The sequence below is a fragment of the Anabrus simplex genome, chromosome 1 (genome assembly GCF_040414725.1).
Source record: "Anabrus simplex isolate iqAnaSimp1 chromosome 1, ASM4041472v1, whole genome shotgun sequence".
NCBI lineage: Eukaryota > Metazoa > Arthropoda > Insecta > Orthoptera > Tettigoniidae > Anabrus > Anabrus simplex.
Window position 1 is genome coordinate 668,182,652 of NC_090265.1, and position 23,591 is coordinate 668,206,242.

At 40.2% G+C, this 23,591-nt stretch overlaps 1 protein-coding gene and 1 non-coding gene across 9 annotated transcripts in view; both read right to left on the reverse strand.

Annotated features, from left to right (window-relative positions):
* The window catches only part of LOC136857296 (protein bric-a-brac 2), a 142,327-nt gene that overhangs the window by 47,487 nt on the left and 71,249 nt on the right, over positions 1-23,591 (reverse strand). The gene's annotated exons all lie outside the window — the stretch shown is intronic.
* TRNAL-CAA (transfer RNA leucine (anticodon CAA)) lies at positions 20,585-20,658 on the reverse strand. Its single transcript has one exon. It is a non-coding gene; the product is annotated as a tRNA-Leu (tRNA).

Here is a 23,591-nt window from a genome sequence, read left to right on the forward strand (position 1 = left end):
GATCTGCAAGTGGCTATACTGTTAAGATGTGGATATTCTTCGTGCACTCTAGTGTGTTGCGCTGAAGACTCTGAGTGTCAAATATTAAAACTAACATTATCTTACCTAAGCTAGCTGGCCTGTCACGGTAAATTGCTGTCCGGGTGTTGGGACGACGACGACCTACAGAACCGCCCCGCTCCCAGGACAAGGAAGCTTCAGGTGCATGCGGCACCCAAGCGACTTTTAATTTCGTTCGGGTAGCTCTCTTTTGCGCCGTCAAGGAAACCCAGCTCTCTGGATAAGCTGAACTGCGGTAGTGCGAGCGGATTGTCGAGACAGCTGTACTTGGCTTAGATGTTTGCAAGTTTTCAAACATTATAAAAAGCGTTCCAAGGAATAATTCGAAAATGTTAATACAATGCACGCCACTGCTAGTTTCCATATACCATCGTCGCTTGGTCGATTAAGCTGTACATGCTGATGAGTTTGCAGTTGTTTCATTTAAAGTGAAATTAATATCGAGGTTATTAGCTCAATGAGTATAAAAGGAAGTGGAGCTAGAAACACCTCAAGGAATGGAGGTATTGAAAGACTACGAAAGTCGAGTGGAAAAATATGAAAGACGATTGGCACAAGTGGATGCAATACCAAATTCCGCTGAGGACCTGCAATATTAAAAAACAGATTCCTCTGATCTTTTGTTACTTGACTGATGACATTGCGATTAAAGCCACGGAAACTCCACTTGTATACAATGAACTCAAATTACAAGAACGTGTTTTTCGTTCAAAAAATCCCGAATGCATTTATGGGGACTTGAATTGTTGCTGCCAAGGTAAGAAGTCAGAGCAGATATCGCTCAGCTATCACGTTCTGATGTTATTTTCAATTTTGTTTTAAGGAATACGACTACGAAACTAGAGAACATCCTGAAGAAAAGCCTAGAAGATAATTTTCCCACCTTAGCAAGTACCACAGCTCATGAGATCCTTTAAGTCTACTAATGTACATTAATGGCAAATTATTATTCCTTCCACGTTTGTGCTAATGATACAACGGTGGTAGCTTATTTATGTAAGTATTACGGTTTTCGAGCTAATTTAAAAAAAATGTACTTTGAATAGTAACCTAAATCCCATACGAAATGCATAATTATTTGGGAATTTATGTTTATATTTGGTACTGTCAGTACCACTTAAAAATTGTGATACAGTAGTAAAGTTTTAAAGGGGAAAACGTGAATACCAGGCGAGAAACGCGAACTTAATTCATCAACGAGTTGTCTACGCGTCGAATTCCACCCCCCGCCACTTCTGATATAATTTCCTATTAGGCCACACCTTAAAGCCACAACCGCTACTGTGCCATTCCTAGCATCGTCCTACCCAAGGGGCACCGAAAATCAGCGAGTGTTAATACAATGTTTAAAAAAAAAAAAACATCGTGAGATCGTAGTCGTAGTCACTAATTGGAAGTAGCCCAAAGAAGCATGGCCGGTTCTAGGATTTTTAAATAATCGGCAAGTTAGTACTAAATATTATCTAAGTCTATTTTACACAAGGACATTTTCCTGCAACTGAACTGAGGCGGTGACTGTTAAACTGTATTTCAAACCATGTAATCAGCTCTGTGGCTTCACTTCCATTCCGAACAGACTCCGTGTATCCTCGCAGAGATGTAAACAACGGCCAATCTTCCACCGCCGAACAACTTAAGAGATCGCAGCTCATTACGCTATTTTGTCTCGTTTGGCAGGAACGCTTATAAAATGTATAGGCCTAGTCGCTCAAAAAAGAATGAGCGCATGGTACTGTAATGTTCCTCACATTTCATATCTTACCAGATGTAATTTGAACTAACTGATGTACCCGTGCTTCGCTACGGAATTCTACATCGTACACAGAATTCCAGGTTAGGTAGTGTACACGTTGTAAGATTGTAATAAATCGCATAGCTCTTAACGTTACCCTTGAAACGCGACGGGGAAGTCACCAAACGTCTTTTCACAAATGAAGACTGGGTTAGGGGATTTTCATTGTAATGGCAGGTCCGCTTCACTACTATCAGTCACAATCAGGTTGGGGAGTTTTCATTATAATGGCAGACACTCACCCTCCGCCTGCCTTTGTTCATCCTCAGAAAGACTGTCTTAGTGGTTTTCCCAACTGAAATCAACATACATCAGTAGGAACGGTGCGATTAAAAGCAACGCTTTCATATAAAATACTCTATCAAATGAAAAACCACACATTTTCTCCGTTTTAAGGAACAGTACTACGCTGCCGATCTAACAGTCCAAAGTTCCAGAGCTGGAATGACCAGGCCGCAGAGAGCCGTGATCATTTTAGTTCTTTTCCGGAGGGAATTTTGGAGAGTCCCAGGGCAAAAACTATGCCCTTTTACTAATCTGTTTCCTAGGAGTACCCGATGAATCGGAAAATCTCAATTCAGTACACTGGAGGGAGGGAGATGGGGGGGACTATCTGACATGGAGGTAAATTTTTCCTCCAAGCCAGAGGAGAAACCCCTCTTCGCAGCTAATCTGGAATAAAATGAATGTAGAATTTAATAAAAGTGAAGAGGAAGAAGCTTTTTCTTAATAAATGGCTCTTTTCAGGGTTGAATTTCGAGTTACTTAGTGAATTGTGGTGCTATAATTTGGAATAGGCCGAAATTTTAATTCTAGACGAAGTCATACTACTACTACTACTACTACTACTACTACTACTACTACTACTACTACTACTACCACCACCACCACTACTACGTGAGCCTCTGCCTTAAGTGTGCACACTTCTCATTCCAATCTGCGCGTCAGAGTACGGATCGAATAGCTGGAATACTATGATGAACCAGTTTGTTACGTATCAGTAGTATCAGAAAATGTACGAACCAGAGGAATGCCATGCTAAAGAAGAAAGTTATCTAACACCCCACCTATTTCCAACCAATATTCAGTCAGGCTGTTGTACTCGCTACTTAGCAGTAATCCGATATTTCGGAGTGGAGTGGCAGCACATCACAACAAACAATGGTCAATGTAATGTTATTGTTGGTCCATGTTATGCGCTTTCGATATTATAGGCCTTCATATTTAGTTTCCTTACAACTCTGAAACACCACTCTTATCATAGTCGGTACAGTAACACTGAATAAAACATAAATGATCGGAAATTGCATTTTCTATAACTTTTGTTATGTAGTACTTTCCGATAGGACCAATAACATAGCTATGTGAACATTACATTTTAGGCGTCTTCCTCTAAAGTGCCATTTCATCCCGGGTGAATAAAATTGTTTATAGTTTAGACTATTTAATTATTCCCTGGCTCTATATACCGATTTCTTTAATTTCTGTTTACCTATTTTCTCGTGGCTCGGCGTTGATATGGACTTAGCAACAAAAATACAAATTCATGAATATCTGTTATCATAGGCGGTACGGTAAAAATATATAAGACAAATGATAGGATATTTAATTTTACATAACTTAAGTTGTGTAGTATTTATCGATAGGACCACCAATAATATAAATATTTTAGAATTAAATTTTAGGCCTTCCCTAAACTACCATATCACTCAGCGTGAATAAAATAATTTAGCCTAAATCTTAGTGGTTCATCCCCCGACTTCACATACCGATTTTCATTAATTTCTCTTCAGCTGTTTTCTCGTGATGCGTGTATATACACACAGGCAGAAATTACGGAAACGTAAAAAGTGCATTTCCTTGTTACTGTGGACATGACCGATACAGAAATACCATTTTTTAAAAATTCTGAGCAATGTACGGACAAAACTCTTATTATATATTATCAAAACATAATTCACTTCCCACGCATAAAAAAAATCTGGATACCATCAACAACATATCTATAAGTTAAATTGTTTCTGAGAAAAGTGTACCTGCGAAGAACTTTTACAGTATCAAGCCCTCATTCTTGACTTTGAACGACTGTATAGTATGCAGTCGTCCGTACTCAATGGGACGGTGTTTCACCCTGGTTCATTTACACTACCGGGAATGACCTGCCAGTCCTATTCTGGAGTGACGCTCCTTGGCACAGTTTTGGCAAGTAAAAGAGGAGGAAGCCAAACCAGAATCCACTCTAAACTTCCGTGGAGTTCTTTCTGCGAGAAATGCACTGTACTGAACGACTGTGCATTTGTCACAGTTAGGTGTAACCAGTTCAAATGTCGTCGTAGTGGTCACTGATTTTCGACGGTTTATGTAACCACCTGCCAGTCAGGGAATAACAAGTCTGCATTGTCTGGAAGAGTCCTATACAATCGCCTTTCCATGACATAATCCCACTAAGTTAAGTGCGGATCTACACTCGTCCATTTATCGAACACAGGAAGTCGTATCTTACGGATTTCGGAAATTAAAACTCGTGCATCCTAAAAGAGATGGCTGAAAAGGCGTGACTACAAATTTCCTTCGAGAAAACAGAATATATGTCAAACCAGAAAGACTCACCAGAGAAGATTACAAACAATACAGCGATATCAAGAGAGTACACAAATCCAAGTACCTCGGAAAGATAACATAGGCCAATAGGATAAAGAAGCTCATAAAGAGAGAAGAATTACGAGAGCATTCTGGGAGACTTGGGACATCTACAATAAGGCACACCAAAGTGAGACATTAAAAAAACGTCATCAAAACAGAAATCCTGTATGCATAAAAAAAGTAGGACCCACTACGACGCCAGAATATACGCTGCGGAGTAGATAAGAGACTGAACAGATATCGAACATAATACATGATTTAAACGTCGATTGAAATTCTACGGGCACATCAAAAGAATGCCGGACACCCGACTGACTAAACAAATCTTGGAGTATACAGAAAGTATCAAGAATATGAAATTGATCGCCGAAATCAGTACACTTGAAGGACACTGGCAGAACAGATTCAGATATATAAGACAGAGAAACAATCAAACACAAAGTGCAGAAGCGGCAAGTGAGCCGAGGTATCAACAAATTAAAAGACTGGAACAACTTGGTCTGATGAAAGTAAGAAAGCGGACAGGGAGAAGATGAAAGACGTGTCGCGCCTGAGAAAATCTCGCATAAAGTAGACGCTTTACGTGGTCCATTTAACGGCCTCAACGCAATAATAATAATAATAATAATAATAATAATAATAATAATAATAATAATTTAAAAATCAACCGAATATGGAAATATGCGATTCTAGACTTGTAAAGGACGTAGATATATGTTAGACAGCTATGGAAATCTACTTTTTTTTTTAAAAAAAAATAATGCTGACGCAGGGTATTTTCATGTTTAATGTTCACCTATTACAAGCACGTGTCTGTTGGTATTAATAATGTTCTCTGTATTACGTTATCTCAATCGTTACAGATTTAAAGAGACGTCGGAATTTTGTCTCTTAGGAATTCTTTAAGGCGTAGAAGCCAATAGCACGGAGTTTTCGCCTTTTAAATTATAACTACTGTAATATTAAGTCCTAAAGACTAACCGACAACACAGGTAAACGGGAGTCCATAAAGAGTATCTTCTCACGCGTGCGCAGTTTTCAATGATACTGCCTGTCACCGTACTTTTTTTTTTTTTTTTTTGGTACTTGCTTAACATCACACTAACACATCGAAGGTTTTCAGCGACGTAAGGATGGGAATGGGCTAGGACTGGGAAGGTAGCGGCCGTGGCCTTAAGGGGCAGTCCCAGAATTTGCCTGGTGTGAAAGTGGGGAAACCACGGAATACCATTTCAAGACTGCCGACGGTGGGATTCGGACTATCTCCCGAATGCAAGCTCACAGCTATGTGATTGCACGGCCAACTCGCTCGGTTCACCGTATTTCAACCAGTGGTCCTTTCCTTATCGATCGAGTCAACTCGCTGTGTACGAACTGTGGCATGTTCGTCATTCGACACCAGTCAGTTGTTTGTCGTGGTTTTAGGTATCAGTACCAGTTTTGCAAGCGAATTTAAGCAACGAACAATTTCACCATAGTGAACGTGTTATTCAGAGCAATGTCTAATGTAATCCTGTTATTCGAGGAGGAAAATAATAGACTTTAATATTCTATTATGACATCAGCGCAGGACTGCTGCTTAGACATATTCTTAGTTCTCAGACCGAAGACTGATTGGAACCTTAAACAGGCCCTCTATTAGAGGATTCGATCCCGGGATCCCGAAAACCGGGATCCCGACCGCTTTTCAATCCCGTAGATTTCGGGATTACGTTTTCGGGATCCCGGGATTTTCGGGATTGACATCATTTAAAAAAAATGCAAAATAGACTGCGTGAAGCGAAACTCTCAGTGCGTTATTTATGCGTCTTTTCGGTGTGTAAATGCCTGTTCTCGTTTGGCGCATGAGTTCATCCCCTATGTGCATGAAAGTCTACCCACAATTGCGTGCATTGGTACATTACCTCTCCCGTGTGAATGAGATGAGTGAGTGCCTTCTTGAAATTTAGCGTCAAAAAGGCGCTTATAGCTTTGAATAATCCAGTGCAGTTGGAAGAGTCCGATTTCGAGCTCATCGATGAAATCATTAAAGTCTTGGCTCCAGTCAAATTTACTGTAGAAGCAATCTGTCGCACTGATGCGTATTTATGTACAACTGGTGCGGCCCTAAAGTTTCTTTTTAAGCAGTTAAATGGCAATAGCTCCGAGTTGGCTTCTAAATTCAAGATACATTTACAAAAGCGCATGAAAGATCGCCGAAGAAATGAGTTGAGTGGCGTATTATGCTACCTACAAAATCCTCATAGTGACAATGTAGCGTTGGCGTTCGATGATGAAATAAAGCGTACATTTTCAAGTCTGAGCAAAATCCTGATAAAAACACATTGTTTATTTAATTGAGAGATTAAATGAAAAAAAGACGAAGAGGAAGAACAACATATGCAAGTCAAGGCTACAAATACAGAAAAAAGTAATTTGACGTTCAAAGAAAAACTTTAATTGGAAATAGAAAACAGCATGAAAATTATGTCTCCTGAAGCATTAAATGAAAGTGAATTTTCCAGAATTGTTAAGAAAGAAATGAACCTATACGTGTTTTCAAATTCTACTCGGAGCTATAACCTATAGCAGGCTTATAAGTATTTACTAACGATTCCTGTAACCTCCATCGAACACGAACGCGCTTTCTCAGCAGCTGCATATACAGTCACTCCCATAAATATTCGGCCACTGATAAAATCCGCGAAAAAGTGATGACAATAACGCAACCATGAGCAGGAAGTGAAACCAAATGTGACTAAGTAATGGAACTACATGTGGTTGCTTATGCCGAAGAGGAATCAGGGAGCATTGATTTACATTATGCTGTAAAAGAAAGGATATTGCTCACATGGGTGAAATGACACGCCTCAAAAATATTCGGTCACCCGGAAAGGGCCAGGATTGCCGTTGTGTTCATTGACAGAGACAGGGCAGATAGCGTTGCAAAACTTTCAGTTCAGAAATGCGGTGCCGCAAGACCCATCGTGCCGAAGTCATTCGCTGTAGTGTTGCGGACAGGTATCAAATAGGGTGCAAAAGACAACACAATACCACGTTTGAAGAACGCCAACTCGTGATATTCCATCATGCTCGAGGTAAATCGCATAAAAAGATGTCGCAGATGCTTAAAATAGCAGAATAATAGTTGGATATAATCAGACGATTCAAAAATGAAGATTCGGTTCCTCACACAGGCAGACCAAGTAGGCTGACAGAACGACAGGAGCGGTTTGTGCTTCGGAATGGGAAACGAAATCCAAAAATTAGTGCTCAGAAAGTGGTAGCAGCTGTCTTAGAGGAGTGTAGAAAGAAAGTGAGTACTGCAACCGTGCGAAGAGCACTGCGATGGAATGAGTTACTTGGGGGAAGAGCTAGGAGGAAACCATTCATTAGCGCGGTATATGAAAAGAAGCGGTTAGAGTTCGCAAAACCTACGTAACCAAACCCAGTGCTTGGTGGGAGGATGTGTTCTTTGTTGATGAGTCAAAGTTCAACGTGTTTGGGTCCGATGGAAAGCAATTGGTGTGGCGAAAACGTCACGAGGTACTGAAAACAAGCAATTTACAAGCAACGGTAAAACATGGTGAAGGAAGTGCAATGGTGTGGGGATGTGTTGCATCGAACAGGGTTGGTGCACTGAGTTTCACTGAACATATTTTGACAAAAGAGGGCTATTTGGCTGTCCTCAAAAACAATTTGCGACAATCTGCGGAACAACTTGGTACACAGCGTACTTTCTAATTCTACCAAGATAACGATCCCAAGCACAAGTCGTAACTTGTCAGGGAATGGCTGCTGTACAACTGCCCCAAGGTTTTGGAGACTCCACCACAATCACCCGACCTGAACCCCATCGAGAATGTGTGCAGTCAAATGAAGGCAGCTCTGCAATTCCGGCCGACAAGTTCCCTCACAGACTTGAAGAGGAGACTGCTACAAGAATGGGCGGCATTAAGCCCTGATTATAAGAAGAAAGTTATCGCCAGTATGCCGAATCGACTGGAAGAGGTCATAAAACATGAAGGTGGACCTACAAAGTACTGAATGTGTAACAGGGTTGTGAATTATGCGAGTTTATGTTGCTTTTTTGTACAGTGGCCGAATATTTTTGAGGCGGCATTGGAATTATTGCTTATATTTAAATGTACGACAGATGGCGTACGAATGACTGCCAGAAGAGTTTGACTTACATCACAATGTGTCTATAACGTTGTATTATATTTTCCTACATGTTTCGTTGTATAATACATTGTCATTACAGTGTAAGAATAATTATCCAATAAAAGTGTATCAAAAATCAGAGTGACCGAATATATATGGGAGTAACTGTATGTGTAACAAATTGAGAAGCAGGTTTGGTGATGAGACACTGGACGCGTTGTTATTTCTCAGATCATATTTTCGCAATTCAAACTAGAATGTTGCTATAAAATTAGTTTTCTTTATATTTACGAGAAATGTGAAATGTGACTGGTTAATGTTATTTTTAAATACTTTTTGCTATGAAACTTTCTACCTACTTATTATGTTGTTACATGAAAGTTGTCTATTTAAGTCTATGTTCAGAGAGATTGTTGTTAATTTCTAAAGTTTATTTGCATAGTTGTTACATAAGGGTTTTTTAACTTATGTAAGTTTAAAGAGATCTCACAGATTCTTGGAAAAGAATACTTTTAACAAAGAGACTGAGTGATTTTAAATCTGGTTAGTCTGACTCTAAGTCTGATTAGTTAGAGTGATTAGATTAGCTAGGTGTATACCGTAAATTATGTTTTTGTCTAAATTTCTATTTTCTGATTAAACAGCTGATTTCTGTGAGAATATCTTGTTTTTTATTTGTAACATTTCAATCCCGGGATCCCGAGACTGACCAAGTGTAATCCCGAAATCCCGGGATTAGAAATAAGGGCCGGAATCGAATTCCCTACCCACTATAGACAAGTCAAGGCATTTCTAATGCGACGTACTAGGAAATTTGGGAGTGAGGTAGTTTCCCGTTGTTTTCCTCACCGAGCCGGAAGGAAGAAATACCAAATCTACCAAGTTCACTGACATGCGCAACAGATCGACCTTATCAGCGACACTTTCATACCATTTGCAACCGGGTCGGAATAGTATTCCTAGCAACTTTCCCTTTTTCTGCCGCCAAAGCCAAGGATGACAGACAGGACACTGAAAGTTAAAAGAAAAAAGTTATGGATGTTCATTGTAAACACACACTCACCAGAAATGAATCTGTCATTTCCTAAATTCAAAGTCAATTATGGTCTATTATTGATTTAGACTTCATCTCTCCCACGTTTAGCATCGAGCAGACTTTATGCTCGTAGAATGAATTAGTATCCATGTTCCAGTATGCGAGTCTAATAAACGTTTCCTATTAGCTTCCAAATTTTCCCTACATCTACCATTATCTTCTCATACGCCTCAATTCCATGTCTAGTCCTTCAATTGAAACAACTCGATGTTCCCGGCAGCTGCGGGTGGCCCGCTATTCTCTTAGGCTCCTTTCACACTACACGGTTTCGACCGTACGGCAAAAAAACCGTACGGCTCTTTGCCGTGGAGATGTTGCTTTCACACTACAACGTTTTTTTTTGCCGTACGGTTTTTTTGCCGTGGGAAGCTCACTGCATGTCTTGATGCTAGTCATACAAGAGAGTCATTTTAATAATAGAATGATTTCTTAATATTAGTAGTTCGTGACTGAACATTAAACTGTGAAACTGTATCATAAGTGTATATTTGTGAATCTGTATTATGTAATATATATATATATATAAAATATACTGAAAAAACACTTAGTTACCAAACACATTTTTTTCTTTGTCTTAAATTAGATCAAAATCTGGTTTCATTTCTAAGTAAACTTCACGCCAGGCCTTTCTTGGTCGCATTCCGATCTTTATAAATGCAGTAGCGTCGATTAGGGGGGCGAGGGGGTGCGGTCGCCCCGTCCCATTTTGTGGAGAAAACATTACATTATTATTCCATTTTAGGTGGCTGAAACTAGGACTTATTTTAATTATTTAAAAAGCAATTTGTACAAGCCCTGTTGTCTTATCAGATAAATCTTTCTTTTATTTTCTTTAATTATCAATACAATTATCAGGGGAATACGCACAAAATGTAGTTTGTCGCGGCTAACCGATTTGTATAGCGCCATACCAATTAGTGGAGACTTTGCATGTCCTGTGAGGAAGAGTGGCAGGGGTATATTTTATTGCCAAGGTCATGAACACCGAGGTATGATTCACTCCCTTGCCGCGCGCATTCGCCTATCTGGCAATCTCTTTAGTGTGTTAGTTTCGTAATGTGTAGTCAAATACTAAACGAATTTGAATTATATTATCACGCCGTACTTCTGTTTAATTTTAGTGCATGTGTAAAATTGTTCCTCTGATTAAAGTTTTATTGTATGGTACTGAATCAATATTTAAAAAAAAACTATTACTGCACTTAAGTTGGTAGTCTGACAACCTTTACCTCTCTGTCGAAATTAGCCTACCACTTTGAGCTTTTTTTAAAAGTTTTGGTGTATATACCTACTCCCACCCCCCACGCTATACACCACAAACCCGGGTACGTTTTGCTGTTTGTACATTTGGCCCCCCTCCCCGAACACACACGTCCAATACCCAATCGCACTACTGTATAAATGTCTAGAGTTATGTCCTAGTATGGACCAGAGTAATAAGAATTTCAGAATCTACGTCAGCCATTTCACAAAACCAACGATAAATCCTACAAAGCAATGCACTGAACATTTTAACAACAAAGTAAAACTATAAAACAATGTTATTGGCTTTACGTCCCACTAACTACTTTTACGGTTTTCGAAGACGCCGAGGTGCTGGAATTTAGTCCCGCAGGAGTTCTTTTACGTGCCAGTAAATCTACCGACACGAGGCTGCCGTATTTGAGCACCTTCAAACACCACCGGACTGAGCCAGGATCGAACCTGCCAAGTTCGGGTCAGAAGGCCAGCGCCTCAACCGTCTGAGCCACTAAGCCCGGCAAACAATAAAACACTACGACACGAATGCGTATATAAGTTGTGTCTAGATACCCTCGCGTTATCTCCTCTACAGCTGCTCGAGAGCTGCCGTACGATTAAAAAACCGTGCAGTGTGAAAGCACGCATTTAGCTGTGTGCGCCACTGAATCAACGGCAGCCGTCCATTCCAGTGGCAAGACACGGCTGAAACACGCCACGGCAACGGCACGGCCGTGCCGTGTAATGTGAAAGGTCTAATGCTCTTCTTCACGCCACTAAAGGAATGTCGCCGTACGGTTGTTTGGCTCCTTTCACACTACACGGTTTCGACCGTACGGCAAAAAAAAAAAAAAAAAACCGTGCGGCTCTTTGCCGCGGAGATGTTGCTTTCACACTGCAACGGTTTTTTTTGCCGTGTGTAGCTCAGTGCATGTCTGGATGCTAGTCATACAAGAGAGTCATTGTAATAATAGGATGATTTCCTCATACTAGTATATTTTGGCTAAACATGTAATTGTGAAATTGTATCATAGTATATTTTTGTGAATCTGTATATGTAATAATATTGTATAACTGAAAATACACTTACCAAACGCATTTTTCTTTGTCTTCAATTACATCAAAATGTGGTTTCAATTCTAAGTAAACTTCACGCCAGGCATTTCTTGTCGCATTCCGATCTTTATAAATTCAGTATCATTTATAAAGATCCACTTTGTGGAGAAAACATTACATTTTAGCCGGCTGAAACGAGGAATTATTTAAAAAAAAGCCGTTTGTACAAGCCCTGTTATCTTATCAACTAATAATTTATTTTCTTTTCTTTAATTATCAACAAAATTATTAGCGGAAATACGCAAAAGAATCGTTCGTAGCGGCTAACCGATTTGTATAGCGCCACGACAAGTAATGGGGACTTGTCATGTGCTGCGAGGAAGGGTAGCAGGGGTGTATATATATTATATATTTACAAGTTGCTTTACGTCGCACCAACACAGAGAGGTCTTATTGGGACGATGGGATAGAAAAGGCCTAGGAATGGGAAGGAAGTGGTCTTAGCCTTAATTAAGCTACAGCCCCAGCATTTGCCTGGTGTGGAAATGGGAAACAACGGAAAATCATCTTCAGGGCTGCCGACAGTGGGGTTCGAACCCACTATCTCCCGGATGCAAGCTCACAGCTGCTCACCCCTAACCGCACGGCCAACTCGCCCGGTGTTTTTTTTTTCCCCTAAGGTCATGGACACTGAGGTATGACTCATCCGTCTGCCGCGCACATTCGTCAGTCTGGCAATCTCTTTAGTGCATTAGTTTCTTAGTGTGTAGTCAAATACTGAACGATTTTTAATCGTGTTATCACACAGTACTTTTATTTATTTTTAGTACATGTGCAAAATTGCTCCTTCGATGAAAGTTGTATTGTATATTACTGAATCAAAATCTAAATAAAATAAAAAAACTGGCCGTACGGTTTTTTCGACGTACGGTCGAAACCGTGTAGTGTACTCTTAAAACAGAGCAACCAAACAAATTTTCAGTGCTCAAATCGACCGATTGAAGTATTAGATACACAACTAATACCGTATTCAATTATTTTATGGAAATGCTCCGAAGAAAGAACTCAGAAGTTCTGTCGATTACGCTTTTCAAACTTCAGTTAAAAACGGCTATTAAACAGTTTTATTTCGTTGGTAAGCTGTAGGAGTTTCTAGCTTTTTATGGATTTTAACATTAATATGGTTTACTGCATATACGTCGACAGTTACGAGTTTCTGACCAACGCACTGTTGATTACGCTTAAGCGCAAAAGTTGCGAGCGCCAAAGTAGATACCGGCATAATACAAAATAATAGAATTCTAGTACGTAGAGGATATGCCTTTGCTGGCAGGACCTAGTGTTTACAGTGCACTATGTCTTCTGGTATAGGCTAGAGCAATTTTGTTACTTTCATGGATCTGTCTCTGTCTTATCCTTGGCTTTGACAATATGAAAGTGACTGAGGTACGAGCGATGCTAGTAATGCCAAACCTTATGCAGCCAGTCCCTGCTATGAATGGTGTGAAAATGTTGCTCATAGGGTCGGTTGGTGTATGCATTTCAGTGGGCTTGGCAGACTGATATGTAATAGCAACTCTGGCTCGGTGAGGTAAGCAACGGGAAACTACCTCACTCCTCATTTCCCTAGTACGCTTCTTCAGTGATGCCTAGGCCATCTATGACAGCTGATGGCAGAGCTGTTGAGGATCTCACCAGCGGCTTCGCTGACGGACTAAACATACAAGTAGAGGATGATTACCTAGTTTTACTTCTTAAAACAAAAATCGCCACTACCGCCTCTTAGGAAGTATACTGGCAATTCTCAATTTCTATTTCAAGTATTTAAAATATGATACATAAACGAACATAAACGATTTGAAAATCTTCAACTACTTTCACAGACGGAACGTCGTAACAATGAATCGTGAGGTCCTCGGTTTAATATTGAGTACCAACCGTAGTATTCCAATACCGGTACACGATTCTGCCACATCAAAAAGTGGAAAAGAAACCTTATAATGTTAGTTTTGTTATGGAAAATCTTGTGGGTAGGAAGAAATGCACTCCTGCATTCTTTCTGTTTTGAAAATCATCCTTACAGCCACCAAGAGAATGATTTGAAACTTCCAAATCGGTATATTTATTATTATTCATCTTGTTTCAAATGTCTCCTTCCGCGGGTTTTAACATTTGCTCAGTGCTCCCGCTTTCGTTGCTTCGATCCACGGCTTCCTCGTTTTCAGCTTCAGCTTTTCTTGGGAACTCTTGTGGTTTTGAAGTTTCTTTTTAAGTGGGTTGCTCTTCTGGATATCATTTATGATAACCACCTCTCGTAGATATTTTTCTACCCCACTGAACCAGGCCTCTTTTGTCTTCTCTTTATTCTAGAAGGAGAAGATCCGCTTATTTGACCTTGCAGGGCTCCTACTTGTCACGTGACCAAAGAAAGCAATCCTCTTTCGCATCGTATAGGTTATCTTTTCCACGTGGAAATACAGTTCGTGATTTGCAGTCTTCTGTATTCAGCATTGTTTTTCATGAGACCCACGATTTTCTCAATATATTTTTCTTGAATCTCAACAAGGCCTTTTATGTTCATGGCAAGGCACGCCCGCTGCACAGGCGGCCTCCGAACGAATGTCGGTGCAGAAGTGTCTAGCTTGGCCTTCGAGGATATACAAGTAGATAGATTTTTTTTTTTTGTCCACACATTGGTTAGATGGTTATGCCACTTCAGGTTTATTCATGCGTGACAGGGAGGTTCCTTTCCCAGATGTGTAGGATTATAATAATAATACATTACGAAGTGTAACACGGAGCCTAACATTTTCTTCGCGCTAGGGACCCACGAATCGTCCATAACTAACATTCTCTTTGCGGTTGACCCTCACTGCTATCAATGCATCAAAACTTACTTCATTTCCATATACAATACAGGTACTTCTCCGCACGACGTATCCGTCGAATCGAGACAATAATGTAGTTCTAATTTCTGAAACCTTCAAATCCACCAACAGAATTAGTTTACGTATGTGCATAACAGGATATATTTTCCGTGCGATGATTTTTCTAATGAAACACAGTGTTAACACCTGATAAGAACACCTTCTAATCTCGTACATCTTCCTCCTTATTTCGCCTTATTCGAATATCGTTCATTCTTAACACGCAACCTCTTCGTTGACTCAGCCAAACCAACTTTCTTTCATTAGCCCTATTGATATTGAAGGCATCCCACAGAATTCCATTTCTTAGCCGAGTTATTTCCAAGTCATTTATGGCTTGTCAAATGAAAGTGGAACTTTCACTCCCATAGATGAGAGGCATGCTAAAAACTGTAAACGTACTTCAGAAATTTCGGCAAAGTAGTGTGCCGATTTTACCAACGCAGTCTAAAAGGCAGAATTCTTCAACACTGACGTTTTAGGGACTACCGGCTGATTGGATAGTCCTAGCCGCCTTAGAGGCCCTTTTGTCAGAATGTCTGAAATGATCACTCCTATTCCGTAGTAGCTTAACAGTAACTTAGACACTGACGCCTATTTACACTACAACGTTAACACACGAACGATCTCTGTAGCCTGAGGGGTATCCTGTCCAGCCAAGGTGAAGGAATGTTTGTTTTATGACCACTTTCTGTGATTCTATTGTGAGCTATAAAACGGGGGAATTTTTTTTAATGGAAACATATTATGTTGCTCTAATACAATTATATTCTATAGGTATCTGTGCTTCTCCATAAAACAAATTATTAATGTAATCCCCATAATGTACTGCCCAGATCCAAAGTATTAAACAAACAGCTGTCTTCTTTCCAATTATAAACAAAAATGCAAATGAAAATTTCAGCAAATGTTCCTCTAAATATGCACTAGTTCCCTGTAAAAATCGTATGCCTGACCTCAAAAATTTAAGTTTAATCACGTTCATGAAATAAGCAAGCGTCCTTAAACTTTTGATAGGACCTGTAAATGGGTAACACTCTTCAACTGAGATTAAATTTAGATCAGGATATATTTGGATTCCATGTAACAATATTAACTCCCTTTTTGCATAACCGCTGAAGCCATATTTTCAAGAAGGAAGGATCGTTGACTATTGGTAAATTCTGTATGGGGAAGTTATACAATACCAACAAGGTCTATTGATGCAAATTCACTTTACGTTAAGAATAATCAACGAGAAGGTTGTCAGAATTGTTAAACTGAATCAAAGTAATACACTTCGGACACAGAATAATTACACGAATGTAAGTTGTGTTGAGGACGTATGAGTTGGCGAAGGCTACAACTTCAGACGTCGACAGCTATATGCCGCCTTTCGGGTCGGAGGTACACAAAAGCCAATGCTACTGCATACCTGCCAACTTTTAGAACCCAAAAATAGGAAGATTTTTTAATTCTTGGATTTCATCACGTATATTTCACCAGTCAACGTGAAAAATAGGTCAGGATAAAAAGCATACATATCTACAGTTACAACGCGAATTGATCATTAAATTTAAAATCTTAAACTATGAAAACATAAAAAATGGTTACAAGAAAATGTACCTAATCACTCTCATTTATGACACATACGAATAATAATATTTATGTCACACCGGCACACACAACAAAATCCATAATACCATATTTTCTCGCGTAATTAACGCACTTTTTTTGACGAAAAATACAGGCGAAAACTGTGGATGCGTAAATTATTCAAGGAATTCCGATCTTTACAAATTATTTATAATTCATTTACATTTAAAAGATACATCAAATATAATATAATAACAATTGGTTCAACTCATTTGCAATTATCGTCATACAGCGTAAAATTCCGGCGTGAGATTTTTTCTGAAAAGTCAAATAGGGTACATTAGGTAAGTTAGACACGTGGGTTTGAAGTACCGACACTAGAAAATATTCTTCTCATTACGAGCTGAAAATACGACCTGAATGGCATACTGAAAAAAAAAAAGAAAGAAAACTATCCAACACGAAGGAGGGACCCTGCTACATTACCCCAAACCGTTCGTATCCAATCTTGTACGAGTGACGTGTCCATCCACCCTTTCTGTTGAATACGAACGTGAATCACTCGCGGAAATTTTGCTTTAGGCATTGTTTTTCGTTTTAGAACAATGTAAGGTGTAAGCTTTCTGCCATCAGCAAGCATTGCAGTACATCATTGTTTTGGGCTTCCGATAGCGCGTACGATAACACCATATGTTCCTTTCTTATCGATTGTTTGACTTTGTGGCGTACGGAAACTGATTGGCGTCTGACGTGCGCTTCCTATAAAGGGAGATCAAATATTCCTTCATTTCACGCTTCTTAATCACAAAGCGATGGCAATGGTTGAAATCATTCGTCATTTTTTGGCATAATGTTGTTCTTCGTCGAAGAGAAAGTTTATTTCTCTTCAGAAAATTAATGAAGCCTCGGCTAACCTTCAAATCTGAGATACTGATTCCATGTGCCGCGGCTATTTCTCATTCTTTAAAACACAGCATTTCGTGAGAAACGGCTTATCCAACATTGCGCAACAAAATCATATATTTAAGCAGATAATCCTCTACTTGCAGAAACTTGCCGCTTTTTGGTCCGCGAAATGCTTTGGGAGACTTGTTGGCCACGTGAAGTGCACTTCTGTTACCGCGGTAGCGCACGTTTCATTTGGACACTGAATACTTGCTGCCCGCTGCTCTATTTCCGTATGTTTCGACGTAAATGATCACCGAGAGTTTGTATGATGCAGTATTACTGGAATACTGTGGACTGAAACAATTTTGAGATCACAGAATGTCCCGTACCCGAAACACTCGTAAAACTAGTGCAGTGGGATTTCCTGACGGCTACAACACGTTGCCCTGTGTGTGGAATGCCTGTTTCGCGATAGGAAGCCTGCTACTTGAGTAGTTGGCATCTTTATTCGAAACGCATCCGGAGCTGAGTGATGGATGTTCGAAGTTGTGGGTGCGTCAAATACGTGGAACATTTCTTTTTCTCCACTTTGGACCCAAAATGATTGGGATGCGTAAATTATGTAAAGGCGTTAATTACGCGAAAAATACGGTAGTTTCCCTTAAACGGTAAAATGAACGGAAATTTATAGGTATCTCTGAACACTTGGAGATAACGTTTGTTATATTTTTTGGCCATAACGAGAAAAGAAAATGCCAGAAACTGTCATCGACAAGAACCCCCTTAAAAACATTCAATTCATTAAAATTATGCACTTAAATACGCGAAACTACCACATGCAAAATAATTCAATATGTCCCATACATTATTAACAAACGACTTTGACAGAGGGGGGAAAAAACACGTGGCCTACCATTCCGACGAAACTGCGCACAGAAACGCTGTCAACAGCGCGCGAACAGCACAATAAACTCGTTCTTTCGTCCCGATTAACTGAGTCGCTAGCGCGCGATAGCCTCTTGCTTGCAGGACGATTGCCGCCCCGAATCCCCAGCTGCATAAAGCGCACACGCTGTTGTGGTGAGCGGGAAACACGATATACGAAGGCGACGGACGAAACACTCACGAAATAAAGCAACAAATAAATACGCTTGAAAATACGGTTTAGTAAATTACACAAGTACGTAAGAATTTATCCTTTATCGAAGGGGAAGAGTATTGGCGGTACTAGAGGTTATATTAGTCAAAAATCGGAAGAAGTAAAAATAAATCGGAAAATCGGAAGACGAGTTAAAAACCGGAAAGTTTCCGGGTAAATCGGAAGGGTTGGCAGGTATGCTACTGTGCTGAATAGCATTTGTTTGGCTATAGGAACATATTTTGTCTACATAAACTATCAGAAACAGGCAGAATGATACTGTTCATTTTCCATGGCTATGGCAACTCATACTTAGACATCATACGGCACATTACATAATTACACGAAATCGTGTAGATGGACAGATCGGTATCCGCACAAGGTATCATTTACTGGTGAATATGGTAAGTTTTGCTCCCAGCAATCGCCGGCCATGTATTTAGAGAGAACGTGCAAATGCTAATCCCCGAGTGTTTAGCGAAAGCAGCAATATGGAGAGCAAGTGATGTTTCGGGGTTTCCAATTAATGAGGGGTCGAGGGTCACATTGGAAAACTTAGGCATGATCGCGGACCACACTTTAAAAATAGGCTAATTTTTATGAAATTCCGCAAATAGAAGTAAGTACCAGTGTGAAGTAACATGAATAGTTCAATATTGAATGAAAGTGTAATAATCTTAATTGCTTAAAACACTATTTTACAATTGCATAAACGAGTGAAATTTAAAAGGGACACTATTATACCCAGGGCAATTTACATTTGGAAGGAGAGCACCAGACAATGTCAGTTCATTCGAATTATTTGACAAATAACAAAAAAAAAGGGGGGGGGGCGAAATACCTAAAGCAAACTGAAATTAATAATGTAGTAAAAACTTAAAGAAGGAAAATTTAGTGGGAGTAGTGTGAAGGGAACAATGATATACAGTTGTAAGAGCCTAGAATCCCAGCAATGTACTTCCAGGAGTACTTCCCTGAAATCTCTTCGACTGTGCAGCACTCTGCACCAACCAGTAATAGAAAACAAAGAATTGAAACCACTTCTTACTCCAATGGCAATTAGTATTTCTCGTATGTCTTGCTATGTTGCATAAAATGTCCGCAAGTGAGGTTCGCATGGAGTTAAAGATTTGGTATGAATTCCACAACCATTTTTATAACGGTAAAGACCCAGCATTTGCATTTGTGAGACCTCATTTTGGCGGCGACGTTTGGATTTTACATTTTTTAAAGTAAAAAATAATCTATTCAGACCAAGTTAATACTTAAAGGAAATCATATTGAAGAATGAATTAGTTCTGACTTGGGTGTACACAGGGTATAAAAATACATTTTTGAACGAGCTATGATTTTTTTTTGGTAAATTTTATCTCGCATGTCTCAAAATATGTGTTCAAGCCCTCGCGGGCCGGAAAATATGGCTTCGCGAGCCGCCATTTGGAAACCTTATTTTACACACTGACCGTTCTTTGTACGCTTCTCATAATTCAGAGCACTCAACAATACTGGGACCTTTTCCAAGCCACTAGAACACCGCCATTTCAGGGGAAAAAAAAATCTTTATGAACAACTCGTGCGTGTATACTGTCAATACGGGTATTTTTCTTAGTAATATCGATATCGTCCGACCAAACGAGTCTCTGTGTTGATCCATATGTTGGGTTCATTCCAGTGCGCTTATCTGGTTGGTATGCGATGTGATACAGACTGGGCAAAATAAAACTGGCTCGGAAAATACGTATAAGAATAAAGCGGAATTGCCCCTTGTTAATGAACAGAAGAACTGCCCATCACAGGAAATGCTGGAAACCGTGATTTCGACGCACCAATAGGTTGCTCTCACATACAGTATCTGCGCGTGCGCATCTACCGAGTACGTCGCTATGCCATTACGTGTGAGTGAGTGAGTGAGTGAAAGAGGAAGAGTAGCAGACGTAATCGAAACCGACTTTCAACCTATTAGGTCGTGTTACGTACATTTAGTACGTGTTGAAGAGATGTTAAGTACAGAACAAAAATGGCCAACCAGACACCAGTGGGATCCGAACCCACAACCTCCCGATTTTGCGTCGGTTGCTCTACCAATTGAGCTATGGTGGCCTAGGCCATCTTTGTTCTGCTGGCAAGGATCTGAGCTACAGGTCTGGTACTACTACCATCAGACGTGTTTAGCGACTAGCTGAATGCTACACAAAATGGTTGCTACACAGCACGTGTTCATTGTCGAGTGTTAAGCGAAGCACGATTCGTGGAAAACCTGTGCGGAACTGTTTTGGCAAAACCTCCAGCAAAGTCTGCAATACAAAATGACGTGAACCGGGCTCTAGAGATCAGAAAACCTGGTAAAGCTTTACTTCTCGCAGCCCAGCGTTTATAACATTATAAGGGAGTTAAAATAATGCAAATCTTACTTGTAATTCCTTTTAGAGGAGCGATGTGTTCATTGCGGTGTCTGTAAACCCACGATCCCGCCCCAAGAAGTTTATTTACTTTTATAACCTAATGAAGAGCAGCACCCGCTATCGGCCATGTCTAAAGTAGCTACTCGCATTCTTATTGGTCAACGTGAACAGAATGTGACGTCATTGCCATCAATGCTGATAAATACATTGCGTTACCAACCCCGGCTGAATTAAAGCACAAACACTATGTAAAGGAAACTATGTTCCACACGAAACTAGATACCTAGAGCCGCTTCGCGGCTTCTAACCGTCTTATCCTAACCGTCCGCACGGCAAGAACAAGTCCAGACCAATCGTGTAAGAATAATCACCACCACCAGGTATCGAAACTAGATGCCTAAGGCCGCTTCGCGGCTTCTAACCGTCCAGGCCAATGGTCTTGTGCAGATCCTATCGTAGCCGTCCGCACGGCAGGAATCTTGCCCAGATCCTATCGTAACCGCCCAGATCGTATCCTAACCATCCGCACGGCAAGAACAAGTCCAGACCAATCGTGTAAGAATAATCACCACCACCAGGTATCGAAAGTAGATGCCTAAGGCCGCTTCGCGGCTTCTAACCGTCCAGGCTAATGGTCTTGTACCTGGCCTAAGGCCGCTTCGCGGCTTCTAACCGTCCAGGCCAATGGTCTTGTACCTGGATGTAACAATAGACCAATCGTGTAACAATAATCATCAACACGTTCTCGTTCCTAAGTCCACATTAGTTCCTAAGTACAGACGTTGGCAGAACTGACCACCAGTTTTGTGGTTGTGTAAAGAAACGACAAACAAACGAGAGTCGCTCCGCGCGCGGCTAAATGTAGCGAGCGCTGGGCTGCGAGAAGTAAAGCATTAATGTCCGACGAACTGAGTCAAAACGTCTTACTTAACGGACAGCCTGAAAGAAGGCTGTCTTAATTCCTGGAATTTGGCACAATAATTAGCAGTATTTTGAATTAGTGCGCCTTGTTTTATATTTCTACTGAAAGTATTAATTTTTAAAAGTTCAGACAATAGATGTTATTCTTCGTGGTGGTGGTGATGGTGATTATTGTTTTAAGAAGTAGAATTGTGCAACCATCCTCTATATAATACTAATCAGAGAGAAAAAAATGGAAGGGGTCCGACACTTTGAAAAATGAAGGTATCGGCCAAAGGAAGATAAGGGCCACGAAGGGCATGAAAATGCAAACCTAATAGCGTCGGGGTCGGAAATGAACGAGTTGACCAAGAGAGGTCGGATAGGATAGATGAAAGTGAGGAGCCTGGCACAAGTGGAAGCAATGCCAGGACTCAGCTAAGGGCCCCCCAGGCAGGGGATACCGTGGGTGTTATTCTACCGCCCCCAACCACAGGGGGATTATTCTTCGTGATTATCTTGAGAAGTGTGTGTCATGTCGCAGAAATGCAAACGACTGACTTTAAAGGAAAAAAGTTGAAATCATCCAGGTCTACGAGAAAAAGTGGTTTTCTGCCGTTAATACACAGATCAGTGAAATTTTAAGAAACAAAGGTGACCTCTTTAAATTGTGGACTGGAAATGAAAATCTTCCTAGTAAACATTCATTTCCCAATATACCGGGCTTGAAAAGTTGACAAATTAACATTTGAATGGGTTTGCCGTGTTCCTAACATGCCTGAGTGGACCTCTTATATGTGAAAAAAAAAAAAAAAAAGCTAAAATAATTAGGATATCGTGAGCGTAAAGCATGCGCGAGCTGGCTTGATAACTTGAGGATTAGGCATGGCATCCCTTTTCGAAAGGTCTGTAGAAAATTGACGAAAACATTGTGTCGCTGTGGTAAAAACATTTTCTGAATAGGGTACAATTCTTAATAACCGACTTTCCCCACAGGCTTAAGCGTTACTGAGAAGTTTCACTATTATGAGAGAAAACTTAAAAAGGCCCAATAATACTGACTTGGACCTCTTCGCTAAATTTAATTTATTAGCGAGTTCCTATTTTCTCTTTCTCTCTCTCTCTCTCTCTCACTTTCACAACCATTCCGAACCACTTAAGGGTACATATCTGTTTTCACATTCCTCAACAATTGCTTTTAAACCCGTCCCATTGGCCGTTTACACTTTCACTTACCATTTTCCACCTACCATAACCTTTTAAAAAACCCCTCAACCCTTCCTTGACCATATAGCACTGCCCAATAGTCCTACTTAATACCGTACTTTCTATCGCATTTATTTTTTAACTACCGGTGCGATAAAAATTGCTTCGTGATCACTTATACCATCCATCACTTCAGTTTCTCTATAGAGCTCATCTGATTTTATCAGACCACGTTTAAAATATTCTATGTAGTTGGTAACTTTCTGAATCATATGTCCTCCCCAGATTAACTTACCATTTATTGGTCATGCTTTCTGCCATTCATATTACCTTCCCAGTTAACATTGGGTAAATTGAGATCGCCCGTTACAATAACGTTCCTTTCTGTATCATTCCTCCACATTAAATAATTCTGCGTCAGGATCACCACTTCCAGGCCTGTCCAACCAAAAACATTCAAGTTGCCTATTACATTAGAGAATAGCCCGACACCTAGCATTTCATTTAAGTTATCATCCGTAACTTT